Raw genomic sequence first — 21941 nt, forward strand, 5'->3', positions numbered from 1 at the left:
TGCAATAATTTCCTCTTAGGAATTCAGCATTCTCTGTGTTGATCTTACTGACCCCCTTTATCTCACCTCTGAGAAGCAGAGGTTACATCCTGCACGTCTGATATCTGATTGGAAATGTACAGTAATACTATAGGTCAACAACTCCGTTTTTGAAACCAAACAACTTAAAGGGTCTTAGCTTCATTGGTCTTTCTTTTTTTGTTCCTGAACTTATTTCTCTCTCTACTCCCATGGACTTTTGGGGCATGGATTTTCAGGCTATGATTTCTCTCTTTCTCTCTCTGATCATGCTTAGAATAATGTTTTGTTAGTGTTTAAACAGTATTGCCTTGTAACTTAAGCTTTTTGCCTTGTATGTGAATCATTTAATTTGACAAAGTAATTAAATACACTTATATTTAGAATTCCATTCTCAGACATTTCTTCATTTCCTATTACTGTAACTTAACTATAGTCTCTTGCATATTGCTATTTATCTTATGGAGTCAGAGAAACATTTTAACAGGCTAATTGCTTAGTCTTATTATGAGTCGCATGTGATGTATATATAATATACTGTATATTCACATATAAAATATTACTGCCCACTTCAATACTGTCAATGAAATGATATGTAGAGGGAAATATCTAAGCAAATGTCTTCTTACAACATAAACAGCACAAATAACATCTATGAACATGTGATTAGTATAGCTTACTTTAATAAATAAATTTAAAAAACGCAAACTGGTAAGTAAAACTGACATCATGTAACGGCTCTCCTCTTCGTCTGATGAGGAATAGGAATCATCGGACCAACAAGCAGCGTAGTAAGTGTTCATAGTAAATTTAATGAAATAAACTGAACACTGAATGACAAAAAAACAACAGAGAGAATAGACAAAACCGAAACAGTTCTGTCTGGTACAGAATACAAAAACAGAAAACAACTACCCACAAAACTCAGGTGGGAAACGGCTACCTAAGTATGTTTCTCAATCAGAGACAACGATTGACAGCTGCCTCTGATTGGGAACCATACCAGGCCAAACACATAGAAATACAACACACAGAACAAAACATAGAATGAAAAACATAGAATTCCCACCCCAACTCATGCCCTGACCAAACCAAAATAGAGACATAAAAAAGGAACTATGGTCAGGACGTGACACATCACAAGGCCAAATGGAGATACACTTTCGTGTTCGATGGGTGGAAACAAACTTACGGTCCATCCATAAAAAGTGGGCCTCCTCCTGGAACTCAGGCATGCTCAGGATGACTCTGAAGACTTTGCACACCACAGAAAGGTGGTTAGGCAGTATCTCCCTCAGCCAGAACCACCTTCATCAGAACCTTCTTTAATATGTTTTGTGGGAAGTAAAGAATAAGGAACACAACTTACGTTGGAACTGTGTTTATCTAGTGTGGAACTGTGTTTATCTAGTGTGGAACTGTGTTTATCTAGTGTGGAACTGTGTTTATCTAGTGTAACTCAGACATAATTGCACTTTCCTACACAAGTTAAGTGGTGCAAAGAGTTATAATGCATAAGTCTTTATTAATGTCTGCAACAATACGGCATTGTTAAGTGTACTAAGAAATGTACTTAACCAACGTGGGAGATAATGTAACGCTATTGACTGAATAATACCTGATAAAAGTTGGTGACAGACAACTTTGGCAATCCTTTGAAGAGCAATAAATGTGTCAGTCACATCTTTGATGATTTACTGAGTGTAGCATACTGTATATGTGACTTGTGCTCACTAATGATGAGCTCTCTGTCTCGCCTGTGTGAATGAACACAAATACAGACAGATTAAACAAATTGTACATTTACAGAAGACTTTCTGCTAGCCTGGTTAAACCAGACAGAATGCAGCACTGGTTAAACCAGGCTAGCCTTCTGCTAGACAAAGTTGGGACAGTTTGAATTAATCCTTGGAGGCATGTACCTTGAAGCTATAAAAAGTGAAAATGTTATTTATAATATACAAATTATGGAACATTCTAACAATTGTATGGATAACAATAGCCCTGAATGACATATCATTGTGTCTGAGACTACCCAAGAAGATACCTTTGCATTGAGTTTTATGTCTAGGCAATCAATCAACTTGACCAGTTGGATCCCCAAGTTTTCTCTTACAAACAACGCCTTCTGTAGCCTTGATATCTGAATAACAGCATGCACTGAATGAATCTTAACACTGACCCTGGTTGCCACTGTTCAGACAGTCTGCAAAGGACTCGGTCTGCACTCCATCTCAAAGTCCTGCATTTTCCACTGTAATGGGTCGTTCTTGAATTGCAGTGGCATTTAGGCATGGCATTTTGGAAAAAAATGTACAAATGTATTTGGGTACATCTTCCCATTCTAAATCAACTAATATGGCAGCTTAATGACTTTAAACAATTTGTACCATTATGATAACATTGTGCCACCAGTAGGAGTAGTAACATTAATGACGGTAACACCAATGATGGTTACACCAATGATACATTTTGGGTAAATTAAGATTTTCTATCAAATACATGTAGATAATCTAAAATAGATTCTTTGACATTATTTCATTAACCCATTAATAATCCATTACTAAAGCAATATAATTAATCATTTTGCTCACAATATAATCTCCCTTTATTTAAATTGAGTAACATCAAGTGACACTTTGGATATAGACACACCAAATTATTAGCATGACCACATGTTCGGGATTGTGCCGGACAGTCACGGATTTTGGCTCTTTGTCCCGTGTCCCGCAACCAAACAATTATGTCCCGCATTTTATCAAAAATTCAAACACCACTCATTTAGAAAAAAGGCTGATTTGCAGTGACATAGCGCTTATGAAAAAATATATAGTATCAGTCAAAAGTTTGGACACACCTGCTCATTCAAGGGTTTTTCTTTATTGGTACTATTTTTACTAGCGAAGACATCAAAACTATGAAATAACACATATGGAATCATGTCGTAACCAAAACAGTGTTAAACAAATCAAAATATGTTTTATATTTAAGATTCTTCAAAGTAGCCATCGTTTGCCTTGATGACAGCCTTACACACTCTTGGCATTCTCTTAACCAGCTTCATGAGATAGTCACCTGGAATGCATTTCAATTAACAGGTGTACCTTGTTAAAAGTTAATTTGTGGAATTTCTTTCCTTCTTAATGTGTTTGAGCCAGTCAGTTGTGTTGTGACATGGTAGGGGTGGTACACAGAAGATAGCCATATTTGGTCAAAGACAGCTCAAATAAGCAAAGAAAAACGATAGTCCATCGTTACTTTAATTAAGACATTTTCATGTCAGTCAATTCAGAAAATTTCAATAACTTTTTACATTTTTTCAAGTGCAGTCACAAAAACCATCAAGCGCTATGATGAAACTGGCTCTCAAGAGGACCACTACAGGAAAGGAAGACCCATAGTTACCTCTGCTGCAGAGAATAAATTCATTGGAGTTACCAGCCTCAGAAATTACTGCCCAAATAAATGCTTCACAGAGTTCAAGTAACAGACACATCTCAACATCAACTGTTCTGAGGAGACTGTGTGAATCAGGCCTTCATTGTCGAATTGCTGCAAGGATACCACTACTAAAGGACACCAATAAGAAGAGACTTGCTTGGGCCAAGAAACACGAGCAATGGACATTAGACCGGTGGAAATCTGTCCAAATGTGTTGTCCGGGTTGTCCGGGTTAGAGGAGGGTTTGGCCGGCAGGGATGTTCTTGTCCCATCGTGCATTAGCAATTCCTGTGGTTGGCCGGGTGCAATGCACACTGACACGGTTGCCAGGTGTACAGTGTTTCCTCCGACACATTGGTTCTTCCGGGTTAAGCGGGCATTGTGTCAAGAAGCAGTGCGGCTTGGCTGGGATGGGTTGTGTTTCGGAGGATGCACGGCTCTTGACCTTTGCCTCTCCCAAGTCCGTACTTACAAAAAGTGTGCTTCTGATGAAGAGCTACAAAAGTAAGTCAATAGCTGTATTAGACTGAAATATAATGTTTTGGTCATGTCCTTGGCCTGTTTTTATTTGTATTTTTTACCTTTATTTAACTAGGCAAGTCAGTTAAGGACAAATTCTTATTTTCAATGACGGCCTAGGAACAGTGGGTTAACTGCCTGTTCATGGGCAGAACGACAGATTTGTACCTTGTCAGCTCGTGGATTTGAACTTGCAACCTACTAGTCCAACGCTCTAACCACTAGGCTACCCTGCCACCCCTATATCCTAATCTGATTTTGAAAGTGTCTAGATAAAAAATATTGTATGTATATTTTATAATTATTAGATGCTGCATACCCAGACACTTGTCTAAATTGATACGTTATGTGTAAGAAATGCTATAACCCCCCCAGTGAGCCAGCAAGCTAAAGTTCGTTAGCTTTAACTTGCAATGCAAACGACTTTCTGATCAAATTAGAATTTATAATATCTGAAAATGTTGTTAGACTCTTACCTGTATACATGGATAAATGCTTCACAGCAGCATATCTTTTCAGTTTGGTTTTTAGTCCATCACAACTTTTTTCCACTGATCTTTGTCGATAGTGCCTGCTGAAGTCTGGGCAGCAATGTTGTAGAGAGCAGTAGCAACGCTTTCAATAAGCTGCAGTAGCAAGGATTATCTAAACATACTGAGCAGCTCATGGTATATACAGAAGTGTGCTACATGGCAGACCAATCCGAACTCATCTCTCGGCATGTCCAGACAGTCAATTATCTCAGCTAACCATGGCTAGCAGAAAGCTTCCTTACTTTTTCCTTGGCTAAACCAACTAGCCTCTTAATTGAACCATTTTATTTGTATTTACAGGTGGCATGCATGTTCGTTATTAAGGCACATAAAAGTTGACATATTCCATGAGACATTTCTGCCAACAAAAAAAGCATTTTAATAAAAATAATATTTTTTTAAACGTTCAAATGCCTCTCCTGTGAAGTAGTGACATGCGACATACGCCTAAGCTTCTTGAAACAGGTCACCTAAACATGTCACTGTAACTACTGGGTCATCACTGACCTGGGACAAGCCAATTTGTTTATCCTAAGTACTTTAAACAATGCACAAACAGAACATATTGCAGTATCATTTACTTGCATTATGTTTTATCATTAATAAACGTTTGTGTTTTTCATGGTTCCAAAGACGAGGAACGCAAATGCCAGCGCAATTCAAGAACAGCCCCTTGTGTATGTTGATTTCGTTTTCATTTTCCACCATCAATCCATTGAAGTTAACAATCTAAATCAGAGAAAATGACTGTGAATATTAATTTAGGATTCACACTTTATATTTTCAGAAGTTTGTGTTGTAGCATGTATGGTAAGTTTAGGGGAAAGTGGTAGAGATGCTAAAACTGTATCTCTTTGATACCTACCAGATTTATACTGTAGGTTTACATGTGAACATGTGATGGCTTCATGACTTTGAAGGAGGCCACAAGAAGTGTATGTTGTTTTCATTGAGGCATCTGTGTGAACGCTCCAAGCACATCATGGAGACAGAGACAGCGACGAGACAGGGGGACACAAAAAGGGCCATAATGGCAAGTAGCCGACCCCATAATGGCTCATAATATCACTTACTGTACTCCATCGGTCTCCTACCCCCTACAAATAAGCCTGTTAGTGTGCTAATGTTGTGCTGCAGGATAAGTAATTGCACATTTATGACTAAAAAACCACAAGCACATTTCGAAACCAGCATGTAGCTAGATTACATTAGTTATTACTAATTAAGTCTGACGATTTATGCATATGTACTTTCGAAGCTGTCCATATTGCTCGTGTCCCTGCTTATAAATATCTGAGCATCTGGAGAGATGAAAAGCTGTCTTTTAAAAATCATATTGATGAGTTAGTTAGGAAGCTGAGAATAGAACTGGGCGTCTTCTATAGAAATAGGTCCTGCCTCTCACTAAATAGTAGAAAGCAGATTATTCAGTCGACGTTCCGATTGATCCTAGACTATGGCAACATCATCTATATGAAAGCAGCTGCCACTTCATTAAAACTAGATGCAGTTCATCATTAGTACTCATCACTGCATTCTGTACCAGAGATGTTGGCTGGCCCTCTTTGGTTTAATTTAGGTTGATACATTGCTATGTTTTCATTTATAAACCCCAGCAGGTAGCCTTGTGGCAGGTAGCAGCAGGTAGCCTAGTAGTTAGAGCGTTGGGCCAGTAACTGAAAGGTTGCTGGATCGAATCCACGAGCTGATGTGCTAAAATCTGTTGTTCTGCCCCTGAACAAGGCAGTTAACCCACTGTTCCTAGGCTGTCATTGTAAATAAGAATTTGTTCTTGCCTAGTTAAATAAAGGTAAAAAATAAGCCCCTTTTACTAAAAGTCCCACTGTACCTACGCCATCATTAAACTTTAGGCATACAAGTTATCACACCAGGTCTCAGGGATGGCTAACTCTGGAAATTCCTTTGGTCTCTACTAAGAAAGGTAAATCACCTTTTAGTTTTCTTGCACCTTATTTGTGGAACAATCTACAAAATGTTCTTACATTTGATGTTCATCTTAGTACTCAGAGTACGCATACTGTTATTGGTGTCATTAACATCACAGTGTTTAATATAAGCAGCAGAGCAGGAGAAAGAGGAACTGTTTTTCTACTGAATTTGGTTTCAGAAAAACGTGAGTCACACTAAAGGACACAGACATCATTTGGATAAAAACACTGACAAATGAACTTTCCAAATACTCCCAACTGTCTCCTTCTTCAAGACATTAACATTTACGCAAAAGATGAACGTTTCTTGATTGACATATATTACATTTCAATGCTCTAAAAATAACTGCAACGTCAGAACTGTCTGTGTGCGCTTTATTCCTAGTAGTGTGCGATCATTTTGTTATCCGTAAGAATGTTTGTAAGAATATTATTCGAGAATATTGGTCAGACACTGGATAATTATTCTGTTCTTATCTTAATGTTGTTATCTCGTCTCAACATAGGTTGGAATCCTCCTGACAAAAACATCATACAGCTGTTCTGAGAAAAGGGGAATGTTCTCTCTATCTGATTCCCCTAGGTAAGAAATAAGGCTGTCAAAACACATTAAATGTTTGGAAGATACTGTGTTATTGTTGGATAAGCAAGTTGACTCGAGCGTGTTTTGGGTCATTTTGACTGCTTGAATCACCTTAAAATGTGAATTGGGTAATTTTTAGGACCATGCTTTATGTTACTGCCGTGTCATCTGGGACATTAACATGTATGTGCAGTATGTACAGTATGTACACTGCATGACTAAAAGTATGTGGACAGCTGCTCGTCAAACAGCTCATTCCAAAATCACAGGCATTAATATGGAGTTGGTCCCCCCTTTGCTGCGGTAACAGCGTCCACTCTTCTGGGAAAGCTTTCCACTAGATGTTGGAACATTTGCTTATGGGGACATGCTTCCATTCAGCCACAAGAGCATTAGTGAGGTCTGACACTGATGTTGGGTGATTAGGCCTGGCTCACAGTCGGCGTTCCAATTAATTCCAAAGGTGTTCGATGGGGTTGAGGTCAGGGCTCTGTGCAGGCCAGTCATGTTCTTCTACACCGATCTCGACAAAACATTTCTGTATGGACCTTGCTTTGTGCACGGGGGCATTGTCATGCTGAAACAGGAAAGGGCTTTCCCCAAACTGTTGCCGCAAAGTTGGAAGCACATAATCATCTAGAATGTAATTGTATGCTGTAGGGTTGAGATTTCCCTTCACTGGAACTAAGGGGCCTAGCCCGAACGATGACAAACAGCCCCAGACCATTATTCCTCATCCACCAAACTTTACAGTTGGCACTATGCATTCGGGCAGGTAGCGTTTTTCTGGCATCCGAAATACCCAGATTCATCCGCATGGTGATCTTAGGCTTGTGTGCGGCTGCTCGGCCATGGAAACCCATTTCATGAAGCTCCCGACGAACTGTACTTGTGCTGTCGTTGCTTCTAGAGGCAATTTGGTACTCAGTAGTGAGTGTTGCAACCGAGAACAGACAGGCCATTCTATTTGCCAATGTTTGTCTATGGAGATTGCATGGCTGTGTGCTCGATTTTATACACCAGTCAGCAATGGGTGTGGCTGAAATAGCCGAATCCACTCAGTATCTCCACTCTGAAGTCCACGTACTTTTGTAGTGTAGTGTATGTATAAATGCATGTATGTACAGTGCCTTCCGAAAGTATTTATACCTCTCAACTTATTCCACATGTTTTTGTGTTACAGCCTGAATTCAAAATGTATTAAATATATTTTTTCTCACCCATTTACAAACAATACCCCACAATGACAAAATGAAACCATGTTTTTGTATTGAAAATGAAATACAGAAATATCTCATTTACATAAGTATTCAAACCCCTGAGTCAATACATGTTAGAAATCACCTTAGGCAGCGATGACAGCTGTGAGTCGTTCTGGGTAAGTCTCTAAGAGCTTTGCACACCTAGATTATACAATATTTCCCATTATTATTTTAAAGATTCTTCAAGCTCTGTCAAATTGGTTGTTGATCATTGCTAGACAACAATTTTCTATTCTTGACATAGATTTTCAAGTCAAAACTTGGTACGCATCTCCAGTTTAGATTTGTCCGTGTGTTTTAGGTTATTGTCCTGCTGAAAGGTCAATTCATCTCCCAGTGTCTGGTGGAAAACAGGATTTGCCTGTGCTTAGCTCCATTCCATAAAAAAATTTTATCCTGAAAAACTCTCCAGTCCTTAACGATTACAAGCATACCCATAACATAATTCAGCCACCACTATGATTGAAAATATGGATAGTGGTACTCAGTAATGTTTTGTATTGTGCTGTTTTGTGTTGTTTTCTCCTCTCACAGTCAATAAACTCTGTAACTGTTTAAAGTCACCATTGGACTCATGGGGAAATCCATGAGCGGTTTCCTTCCTCTCCGGTAACCGAGTTAGGAAAGACGCCTGTATCTTTGTAGTGACTGGGTGTATTAATACACCATCTAAAGTGTGATTAATAACTTCACCATTCTCAAAGGGATATTCCATGTCTGCTTCTTTTTTCAAATATTTTTATTTTATTTTTACCTTTAGACAGACACAGACACAGGCAAGTCAGTTAAGAACAAATTCTTATTTTCAATGACGGCCTAGGAACAGTGGGTTAACTGCCTGTTCGGGGGCAGAACGACAGATTTGTACCTTGTTAGCTCGGCGGTTTGAACTTGCAACCTTCCGATCTACCAATAGGTGTCATTCTTTGCGAGGCATTGGGAAATCTCCCTGGCCTGTATGGTTGAATCTGTGTTTGAAATTCACTGCTCGACTGAGAGACCTTACAGATAGTTATATGTGTGGGCTACAGAGATGATGTAGTCATTTACTATGTGACTTGTAATGCACATTTTTACTCCTGAACTTATTAAGGCTTGCCATAACAAAGGGGTTGAATAGTTATTGACTGAAGACATTTCAACTTTTCATTTATTATAAATACAATTTTAGGAAAAAATAATTTCACTTTGACATTATGGGGTATTAATCATTCGATGAGCAGCAGACGTGACATTAATCAATACAACATCACAACATATTGGTGCCCCGTGTGAGGAATCTAAGATAAAACTAGGCTGCACTTTTGGGTTAATTCCTTACCAATTGTGTAGGAAGATACGTATATACCAATAATAGCTATAGGTAGGATTATTGTTGAGAAGAGCGTGTGTGTGGTTTCCTTTTCACCCAGATACTGGTAGGGAAAGAACCACCCCTGTGTTGTATATCTGACGAAAGTCAGTGTGTTGGGGGGTTTACCGAATGCTACAAGCTAGGGTATATGTACCAGTCAATGCAGGGCCCAACGTAGTGTTATTTCTGTCTATCGCTTTCAGGAGCGATCAGACTCGGTCACAAGCCATTTCTAGAGCAGAGGACATAGGAGCCGGCCATTAAAGAAATTTGAGTAGATATATTCGTTTGACCGAAGCAAAGTTATTATCTATCTATGTCTCGCTTTTGGGAACGTGAAGATTTGAAGGGTTGAACGTGAGACGTCACCTAGTAAACCTGTTCCCTTGTTGTAGGGAACTTCCCTTGTGTGGCGAAGTGGAAATCCCGCCAAGGGAAGCTAAGCATTGCGCCAGATGCTAAGCTAACAAAGGGAAGCTAAGCATTGCGCTAGATGCTAAGCTAACAAAAGGATGCTAAGCTAACAAAGGGGAGCAGACATTTTTGTTTTCCCCTTTGTTCAAAGTGAATTCCCGCACCTGGCGGGAATCCCGTGAGATTTCAGCTTGCGCTATCAGTAACCTCTGGTGAAGAATCGCCAGTAATTGTTGTTAAATAATTCAGGTTACACTGTATGATGTCCAACAAATCTCAACTGATTGGATATCATTGTCTCATTCAATTTAATACATAAGTTAAATTGACATACGACCTTTTCAGGTCGTTTATTGGGATAATACACAGATGGATTTGTTCCAACCAATGAGACATTGTGAAACGTTTCCACTCTTAACCTATATAAAGCAACGATTTCAGGTTAATTAAAGTTCATTCCTTTTAGCCTATACAGGGTTGACTAATCATTCAAGTTGATTAATTGATCAAATCTGTTTTTACCAGCTCAGTGGTGTTTAGGAAGACATTAACAGCATTGTGAAATTCCATCTTTACTTGCACCTTGTCAATTTTTAGCTTGTGTTAACAGTGACTTCTGGTGGTGAAGAATCTCCAGTAATTGTTCTTAAATAATTAAGGTTGCACTGGGTGGTAACTAACCAGGCTCAAATGATTGGATACCATTGTCTCGTTCAATTTAATACATAAATTAAATTGCCATACTACCTTTCCAGGTTGTTTATTGGGATAATACACAAACGGATGTGTTCCAACCAATGAGACATTGTTAAACTTTTCCATGTTAACTTAGATACAGCAACTCTTTCAGGTTAATTAAAGTTTAATTCCAAAATAGCCTATGCAGGTTCGATTTATCATTAAAATTGATTAATCAATTAAATCTGCTTTGACAAGTTCATTAAAAACCAACTTTCACATTACTGGCCCAGTCTTGATGATTCATTGACATTTACAAACTGAGTTAAATCGTGTTTGCAGCTTCCAACTCAAAACCCAAACTTTACAATCAATTGAAATAACTGATAATCATAACAATGAGCAAGCCATCAGATCATAACTTTACAATCAATTGAAATAACTGATAATCATAACAATGAGCAAGCCATCAGATGGGTTTCCACTTATTCCCCATCTAATCAGTGGACCTTCACCCACGGAAAGATTGATCGCTGACCTCAGCAACGATGCAAATCCTAACTATACCGAGGGGCTGGAAATGTTAGATTTCAATGCCATAAGCGAGTAAAATGCAGACATTGCGACAGACGCTCACCAAAATAGACCATCAGAGCCTTGTGAAGATTCTCTCCAGTTTAGCCCTCAACTATGCCCACCAGCAGAGATGGACAGTGCACCAATACCTCAGTGCCCAGCAGAGGCACTGTGTTTTTGTCTTAGGGGTTTTGTGGGGTGTCTACGTAGTCTATGGCTGCCTGAGGCGGTTCTCAATCAGAGTCAGGTGATTATCGTTGTCTCTGATTGGGAACCATATTTAGGCAGCCATATTCTGTGAGTATTTTCGTGGGTGATTGTTCCTGTCTTTGTGTTTGCACCAGATAGGGCTGTTTCAGTTTTCATTATTTCATTTCGTTAGTTTTGTAGTTTCTGTATGTATAGGTTTTCCTTCATTAAAATTATCATGAATCATCATCACGCTGCATTTTGGTCCGATCCTTGTTCTACCTCTTCGTCAGAGGAGGAGATAGAAGAGAGCCGTTACACACTGCCTACGACACTAATCTAGTGAGCACTATTGGTGCTAGTGGAGCACTATAAGCACTATTGGTGCTAGTGGTGTGGGGGCTGTGCTTTGGCAAAGTGGGTGGGGTTATATCCTTCCTGTTTGGCCCTGTCCGGGGGTGTCCTCGGATGGGGCCACAGTGTCTCCTGACCACTCCTGTCTCAGCCTCCAGTATTTATGCTGCAGTAGTTTATGTGTCGGGGGGCTGGGGTCAGTTTGTTATATCTGGAGTACTTCTCCTGTCCTATTCGGTGTCCTGTGTGAATCTAAGTGTGCGTTCTCTAATTCTCTCCTTCTCTCTTTCTTTCTCTCTCTTGGAGGACCTGAGCCCTAGGACCATGCCCCAGGACTACCTGACATGATGACTCCTTGCTGTCCCCAGTCCACCTGGCCATGCTGCTGTTCCAGTTTCAACTGACCTGAGCCCTAGGACCATGCCCCAGGACTACCTGACATGATGACTCCTTGCTGTCCCCAGTCCACCTGGCCATGCTGCTGCTCCAGTTTCAACTTCCACCTGACTGTGCTGCTGCTCCAGTTTCAACTGTTCTGCCTTATTATTATTCGACCATGCTGGTCATTTATGAACATTTGAACATCTTGGCCATGTTCTGTTATAATCTCCACCCGGCACAGCCAGAAGAGGACTGGCCACCCCACATAGCCTGGTTCCTCTCTAGGTTTCTTCCTAGGTATTGGCCTTTCTAGGGAGTTTTTCCTAGCCACCGTGCTTCTACACCTGCATTGCTTGCTGTTTGGGGTTTTAGGCTGGGTTTCTGTACAGCACTTTGAGATATCAGCTGATGTACGAAGGGCTATATAAATAAATTTGATTTGAAAAATAAATTTGATTTTGCTAAACCCAAGCATCTAATTAGCCAGGCATCACTGATTTACATTGTGTCTCAACCCCTATTTAGCTATTTTTCTGCTATGAACTTCCCCAGGCTTACCACTATTAGGCAGTGGCAGTCAGTGCCATTTAAGATGAGGGAGGACCATTTTTTTGTTCATGAGCATGGCCATATTTCTATTACATCATATTTGATGGCAATCATATTTCATTCGCCCAGTTCAATGTGACAGTGATGGGTTTAGGCTACTACATGATACTTGAATTTTCCCTATTCCCATCATGAGGTTGCTACAACCTAGCTTATGAATGACAGTTTACAAAGAAGGTGCACACAGGTCGAGAGACACATTTTAGGTGATATAGGGTGTAATCATTAGTCCAACAGTTGTGAATGGGAGTTTGGACAAATTCATGTATGTTTGTCCCTGTTTTGTTCTGTTTACTTCCATTTTTCTACAGAATTGGTGGAATGAATACACCCCTGATCACGCGTAAACACCGTTCACTTTCATAGCAGCCACGTTGTATTCTTTCTCGCATCTCTCCTCCTTTCACCTTGCCCCTTTGTTTGTGGACTTCAATGCACAACACATCAGCTGTATGTGACCAGGAGAAAAAATCTTTCCAGTCGAAACCGCTACACACAGCCTACATCATTGTCACCATATTAGCTAAAGTAACGCCATAGTCATCATAGCTAATAGAACTAACGCGTTAGTGAACCAGCTACGATCCTCCAGTAATGTGGAAATAAATTAGTCAAAGCAAAAGCTTACCTTGACTTGGAAGGGTTCCAGTGTTGTGTTTGAAAGTCATAGCCAGCTAGCTAACAAAACATCCCTCTGTTTAAGCAGGGTGTTTAAGTAGGCTAAAATAACTATCTGCATTTTCTATCTAATTAAGTGAAACTGAAAGCGAAAAAAAATGAGAATATCTCTCTATTTCTCTCTTGCTTCTCCTTCATTTTGGAAGAAATTATTTTGTTCAAAACTGTTCAACTACTGTCTTTCTCTCTCTTTGAGTCAACTACTCACCACATTTTATTCACTGCAGTGCTAGCTACCTGTAGTTTATGCTTTCAGTACTAGATTAATATTCTGATACTTTGATTGGGTGGACAACATGTCAGTTCATGCTGCAAGAGCTCTGATAGGTTAGAGGACGTCCTCCAGAAGTTGTTATAATGACTGTGTAAATCTATGGAAGGGGGTGAGAACCATTTTTTTTCACCTTTATTTAACCAGGTAGGCCAGTTGAGAACAAGTTCTCATTTACAACTGCGACCTGGCCAAGATAAAGCAAAGCAGTGCGACACAAACAACAACACAGAGTTACACATGGAATAAACAAGCGTACAGTCAATAACACAATAGAAACAAAGAAAGTCTATATACAGTGTGTGCAAATGGCGTGAGGAAGTAAGGCAATAAATAGGCCACAGTAGCAAGTAATTACAATTTAGCAAATTAACACTGGAGTGATAGATGTGCAAGTAGAAATACTGGTGTGCAAAAGAGCAGAAAAGTAAATAAAAACAATATGAGGATGAGATAGGATGAGATAGGTAGTTTGGATGGGCTATTTACAGATGGGCTATGTACAACTGCAGCGATTGGTTAGCTACTCAGATAGCTGATGTGTAAAGTTAGTGAGGGAAATACAAGTCTCCAGCTTCAGAAATATTTGCAATTCGTTCCAGTCATTGGCAGCAGAGAACTGGAAGGAAAGGCGGCCAAAGGAGGTGTTGGCTTTGCTGCTGAAGCGCGTGTTACGGGTGGGTGTTGTTATCGTTACCAGTGAGCTGAGATAAGGCAGAGCTTTACCTAGCAAAGTCTTATAAATGACCTGGAGCCAGTGGGTTTGGCGACGAATATGTAGCGAGGGTCAGCCGATTAGAGCATACAGGTCACAGTGGTGGGTGGTATATGGGGCTTTGGTGACAAAATGGATTGTACTGTGATAGACTGCATCCAGTTTGCTGAGTAGAGTGTTGGAGGCTATTTTGTAAATGACATCGCCGAAGTCTAGGATCGGTAGGATAGTCCGTTTTATGAGGGTATGATTGGCAGCGTGAGTGAAGGAGGCTTTGTTGAGGAATAGAAAGCCAATTCTAGATTTAATTTTGGATTGGAGATTTTTAATAATAGCCTGGAAGGAGAGTTTACAGTCTAGCCAGACACCTAGGTATTTGTAGTTGTCCACATATTCTATGTCAGAACTGTCCAGAGTAGTGATGCTAGTCAGGCGGGCGGGTGCGGGCAGCGAACAGTTCAAACGCATGCATTTAGTTTTACTAGCGTTTAAGAGCAGTTGGAGGCCACGGAAGGAGTGTTGTATGGAATTGAATAATTTTGCACGCCCAATTTTTCTGTTTTTGTTTTGTTCAAAAAGTTTGAAATATCCAATAAATGTCGTTCCACTTCATGATTGTGTCCCACTTGTTGTTGATTCTTCACAAAAAAATACAGTTTTATATCTTTATGTTTGAAGCCTGAAATGTGGAAAAAGGTCGCAAAGTTCAAGGGGGCCAAATACTTTCGCAAGGCACTGTATATATGTATATATATATATAAAATACAGAAATACCTTAATTACATAAGTATTCAGACCCTTTGCTATAAGACTCGAAATTGAGCTTGAGCACATCCTGTTTCCATTGACCATCCTTGAGATATTTCCTTGAGATATTTCTTCAACTTGATTGGAGTCCACCTGTGGTAAATTCAAATGATTGGACATATTTGGAATGGCACCCACCTGTCTATATAAGGTCCCACATTTGACAGTGCACGTCAGAGCAAAATCCAAGCTACGAGGTTGAAGGAATTGTGTCAAGACAGGATTGTGTCGAGGCATAGATCTGGGGAAGGGAACCAAAACATTTCTGCAAAACTGAATGTCCCCAAGAACACAGTGGCCTCGATCATTCTTACATGGATGAAGTTTGGAACCAACAACACTCTGCCTAGAGATGGTTGCCCGGCCAAACGGATCAATCGAGAGAAAAGGTCCATGGTTAGGGAGGTGACCAAGAACCCGATGGTCACTCTGACAGAGCTCTAGAGTTCCTCTGAGGAGATGGGCGCACCTTCCAGAAGGACAACCATCTCTGCAGCACCACCAATCAGGCCTTTATGGTAGAGTGGCCGGATGGATGACACTCCTCAGTAAAAGGCACATGACAGCCCGCTTGAAGTTTGCCAAAAGGCACCTAAAGACTCTGACCATGAGAAACAATATTCTCTGGTCTGATGAAACCAAGATTCAACTCTTTGGCCTGAATGCCAAGCGTCACGTCTGGAAACCTGGCACCATACTGTGAAGCATGGTGGTGGCAGCATCATGCTGTGGGGATGTTTTTCTGTGGCAGGGACAGAGAGACTAGTCGCGATCGAGGCAAATATGAATGGAGCAGTGTACAGAGTTATCGTTGATGAAAATCTGCTCCAGAGCGCTCAGGACCTCAGACTGGGGTGAAGGTTCACCCTCCAACAAGACAACAACCCTAAGCACACAGCCAAGACAATGCAGGAGTGGCTTCAGGACAAGTCTCTGAATGTCCTTGAGTGGCCCAGCCAGAGCCCGGACTTGAACCCGATCTAACATATCTGGAGAGACCTGAAAAACAGCTATGGAGCGGTTGAAAAACTAGTTTTAATGACTCTAACCTAAGTGTATGTAATCTTCCGACTTCAACTGTACATCCTAAACTATGGATTACAGGCAACATCCGCACTGAGCTAAAAGCTGAGCTGCCGCATTCAAGGAGCAGGTCACTAATCTGGATGTGTAAAAGAAATCTGCTATGCCTTCCGATGAACCGTAAAACAGTTGTGTCAATATTGTACTAAGATCTAATCATACTGCACCAGCTTTGACACTCATCAGATGGGGCAGTGCTTGCAAACTATCACGGATTGCAAAGGGAAACCCATCCATAAGCTGCCCAGTGACGCGAGCCTACTGATGAGATATGCTTTTCATGCTCGCTTCGAAACAAGCAACACTGAACCATGCATGAGAGCACCCACTGTTCCGGACATCTGTGTGATCATGCTCTCCATAGACAATCTGAGTAAACCTTTCAACAGGTTAATATTCACAAGGACCCACTCCAACTGATCCACAAATGAGGCAATCTCTATTGCACTCCACACTGCCCTTTCTCACCTAGACAAGAAGAACACACCTATGTGAGAATGTTGTTCATTGACTACAGCTCAGCATTCAACACCGTAGTGGCCTCCAGCTCAGCACTAAGCTAAGGACCTTGGGACTAAACACCTCCCACTGCAAATGGATCCTGGACTTCCTGACGGGCCTCCACCAAGTAGAGGGTAGGCCACAGAGTCAGAACAGCTTTCCCAGTTTGACAACAGATGCCGCTCCGGTGGGTGAAATCAACCCCCCCCCCCCCCAATATCCAACACAAAGTTACACCCTTGATTCTAGCCAAGGGGCTTGATTCAACACTATAGTGCACGATTGAGGCGATGTTCCTGTATTGATCCATGTCAAACGCTGCATATGTCGGCTCAATTGGAAAATACCTTTACATTTCAGTCACACTATTGTGCTGAACTTCGCTGATTGGGATTGAATCGAGACCCTGATCTCCCTCAACTTACGTATTACAGACCATGAGCTGTATTTTGATGAATAGGCCAACTCCCAATTTTAGCAGCTATATTAGCAATATTGGCTCCTTTTCAATACATGACAAACTGACATCACGCATGAATGTGTGTGACCTCTGGATGCAAAAAGACATCCATCACCATTTGCGCCGATTCAACATAGTCCAGATTTATTACTTACTTCTAAACCAAAAAACTTTGAGGGATTCTCATATGCTTATAATGGTTTGATAATTGATTGAACTGTCGTTTAGATTATATTTGGTTATGATCTTTGCAAATGATCTATTTTGGATGCAGCAGTTAGCTAGAATGCTAATGCTAATTGACATAGGCTGGATGCAAAGCTAGCCAAATAGCCATTTTACTCGTTTAAGTTAGTTTTTTAAAAAGAAAGTGCAGTTGATTTGCGATGTAGGACATTCATTCATAAGTAGGACATTCATATGAGCCTTAAAATCTCATTATAATCCAATAGTAGTTTAAAATGCACTCATACGGAACTGGTAAATGTTCTGCAAACAAATTGCTCCCTCGTGCAGCAATGTTTGCAAACACAGGGGTCTATAATGATAGAAACTTGTAAAAGCTCAAACACCAGTAGGATTGTAAAAGTTTGCCTGCCTTATTTTGTTTTTCACACAGCAAAGACCCTGGAAGTCATCAGCCACTCATCCCTCTTACAATACTCCATACCAAAAGGTGGCAGTAGCGTTGTTTGGCAATGCATATCCATGCGTATTGCTTATGGTCTAGATTCCAAGCTATCTGCTCTAATGTTGCTATTTTGTATAAAGCCCTTGTTGATACTAACTAGCCAGATGGCCACCGCTAGATAACTACATAGCAAGAGGATGAAGAAACAATTTAATTCCCTCTCCATAATCCCATACTGCCATTTCCAGTTCATAGAAAAATGTTTAGCTAGCTAGCTAACGTTAGCATATTAGCTAGCTAGCTAGCTAAGGTCCCTGCACTAACCCAGCAGTTAACTCAGGCAGCTGTTTCATGGAATCTAGCTAATCCATTGTGATTTAATTATGTCAATAATAGCTACAGGGGTTAGCTAGCTTAGAGGAAGTATTTAGCGTTGTGTGCATTGCATCTGTGCACTTGGCTAGCTACCATCCCATAGCCTACATTGCATATGAAGTGTGACTGGCTCATCCATGGATGTACTGACGAGCATTGCTATTGTACAAGTAGAATGAGTAGATTTGTTGCTACCGGGTCGGCACACAGCAGGTATTGCTTTTGTTCGGGCAAGAGAAGGAATTTTATTGAGTACATATCGGAAGTGCGATTATTGCTGTGTTTCATGCTTAAGAGAAATGATAGTGACAGTAGAGTAAGGTGAGACACACTTTAATGAGACACTTCTGGGAAAAGTGTACATTGGGCCTACCGTGTCTTCAGAAAGTAAGAAAATAAATATGAAAAACTGAAGTGTCTGAAGTCAATAAGTATTCAACCCCTTTGTTATGGGATGCCTAAATAAGTTCAGGAGTAAACATTTGCTTAACAAGTCACATAATAAGTTGCACGGACTCACTGTGTTTAACATGATTTTTGAATGACTACATCATCTCTGTACCCCACACATACAATTATCTGTAAGGTCCCTCAGACGAGCAGTGAATTTCAAACACAGATTCAACCACACAGCCCAGGGAGGTTATCCTTTGAGCATGGTGAGTTATTAATTACACTTTGAATGGTGTATATATACAACCAGTACTACAAAGATACAGGCGTCCTTCCTAACTCAGCTGCCGGAGAGGAAGGAAATCGCTCATGGATTTCATCGTGATTGCCAAGGGTGACTTTAAAACAGTTACAGAGTTTAATGGCTGTGATAGGAGAAAACAACAACATTGTAGTTACCCCACAACACTAACCTAAATGACAGAGTGAAAAGAAGGAAGCTTGTACAAAAGAAAAATATTTAAAAACATGCATCCTGTTTGCAATAAGGCACTAAAGTAAAACTGCTACAAATGTCGCAAAGAAATGTACTTTATGTCCTGAATACAAAGCGCTATGTTAGGGGCAAATCCAACAACACATCACTGAGTACCACTCTTCATATTTTTAAGCACGGTGGTGGCTGCATAATTTTATGGGTATGCTTGTCATTGGCAAGGACTAGGGAGTTTTTTGGGGATAACAAATAAAAAATAAACAGAATAGAGCTAGGCACAGGCAAAATTACAGAGGAAAATCTGCTTCATTCTGCTTTTCAACAGATACTGGGAGACAAAAACACCTTTCAGCAGGACAATAGCTTACCAAGATGACATGAAATGCTCCTAAGTAGCCTAGTTAAGGTTTTGACTTAAATTGGCTTGAAAATCTATGGCAAGACATGAAAATGGCTGTCTAGCAATGATCAACAACCAACTTCACAGAGTTTGAAGAATTTCAAAAAGAATAATGTGCAAATATTGTAAAATCCAGATGTGCAAAACTCTTAGAGATTTACCCAGAAAGATTCACGACTGTATTTGTTGCCAAAGACGAAACATGATAAAAACATGTAATCACTTTGTCATTATGTGGTATTGCTTGTAAATGGGTGAGGACATTTAAAAGAAAATCCATTTTAAATTCAGGCTGTAACACAACAAATGTGGATTAATTAAGTCAAGGGATATGAATAATTTCTGAATGCACTGTACATACGTGAACTGTAGACTGAGCAAATATTCTAGTTGGCTATGGAAAATAGTATAGGCCTATACACAAGTTTTAGATCACATGACCCACATCAACCTCAAAAAGGGTTTGTGGACTATCACTAACAACACCATTTTTATGCAATGGAAGTTCAGGTGATTTTCCATTAACAAGAACATTTTATAGACCTACCACAAATAACAGGTCTGCTGCATCATCATTAAGATGAATAAAACTATATACATGAACATCCTTTAATTAATTATCAGTTCAATATCAAAGATAAATAATACCCAGGCCTATTCTCTATTTTGGATTTGAACTTAGTAGGCTTGAAGTGCAGGCTAACTCAGTTAATATTAGCCTACTGAAACAATAATCAGATCATTAATGATTATCAATGAATACACCAGGTGTTGGAAATGACACAGGACAGCACAACGCCGTGATATGTTGGTCATATACCACACCCTCGGGCCTTATTGATTAAATATAACAACCCCCAAAAAACGACTAATCAAACCATTAACTGCTTACCAAGTAACTATCTAACTACAAGTAACTGAGTAGAAAAGTTGTTTGAAATAAACTGAGGGATCTTTGAGGAGGAACAGACAGTTTGGCAATTATTGGGATCTTCTCCAATGAAGGCAGAATATACTGATGGTTGATGGATGCTCTGTGTTGCACAGGATTGTATAGGAGTGACATTTTCTCACTTGAAACAACACTTGTTAATCACTCAACAGACGCTCATATCTAGCGTAAAGTGTGTGTTATGCCTTTAGTGGTTGTTTGGTCGGTCACCTAGGCCTATTTTTCATTCTAGCCTACTTACTTATGTTTAGCAAATGTGAAATGATAAAGTAAACAACTCTTCTTGACGCCACTAGAGGGCTCTTCGAAACTATAATCTGGGAACCGTGCCGCTGACATTTTATGTCAAATGGTTTACATCAATGTTATAGTTGACTACGTTTACGTCAACGTTATAGTTGACTAGTTTTTTCCCACAGATTTGTATCAATAATTTAATTCACCCATGAGATATCAAACAATTATAACAATTAATTCATATATTAGCCTACGTTTAATTATAATTGTAATTATTTGAATGTCTTTTTTTTATTTTTTACATGCAAGGTGATTGGCAGTGATTAAGCACACTTGCTTATTGCATACAGGTTACCCTTGCCAATGCAAACAACAGTCAATTACTTATATTAATGATGATAATAATAATAGTAATAATAATTATAATTAAAATATGTATTATATATTTCTATATTTCGAATACCTTACATGTAATAATTGTAATATTAATACGTACAGTAATAACAAATGAATGCGTTTACAGGGTGATATAAATCAAATCCCTGAATGTTTTTTTTAACCAATAAGCTGGAAGACTCTGTCTAAAAATGATGAAATATCATATAAACGTTTAGCCTATAATAAAACTCCATAATAAAGGTCTCCTGTAATTAGTGTAAATATGTTTATGTCAAAGTAAAGATATAGCTAGAGCAGATTTTAAATCGACGGTGCTGCTAATAACAGATGTATAGATGGGTGTGCACACCAGTGACAGAAAAGTTGGCCTGGAGAATGCATTCCAAAAAGTTAGTTGATAAAAACTGCACATAAAAAAATATCTATAAGTTAATGATGATAATTCGTTTTTCTTACATTATTCTCTGTGCGATTTCAGTTATTCAGTGGTTGCAGGCGAAATGTACGTTTTTTTCTGATTGATTGTTTCCTAATTGCCAAACAGTCACTGGTGTATTGAACTTTCCTATGACGGTGAAAATGAAAGACAGATAAATATTGTTTCCATCACTATTTATGTCCGGTTAAATAGTTAAATAATATATTGTCAATAACATTATATTATCCAATATGGCCTAAAATAA

Source organism: Oncorhynchus kisutch, linkage group LG4, assembly GCF_002021735.2.
Source record: "Oncorhynchus kisutch isolate 150728-3 linkage group LG4, Okis_V2, whole genome shotgun sequence".
Classification (NCBI taxonomy): Eukaryota; Metazoa; Chordata; class Actinopteri; order Salmoniformes; family Salmonidae; genus Oncorhynchus; species Oncorhynchus kisutch.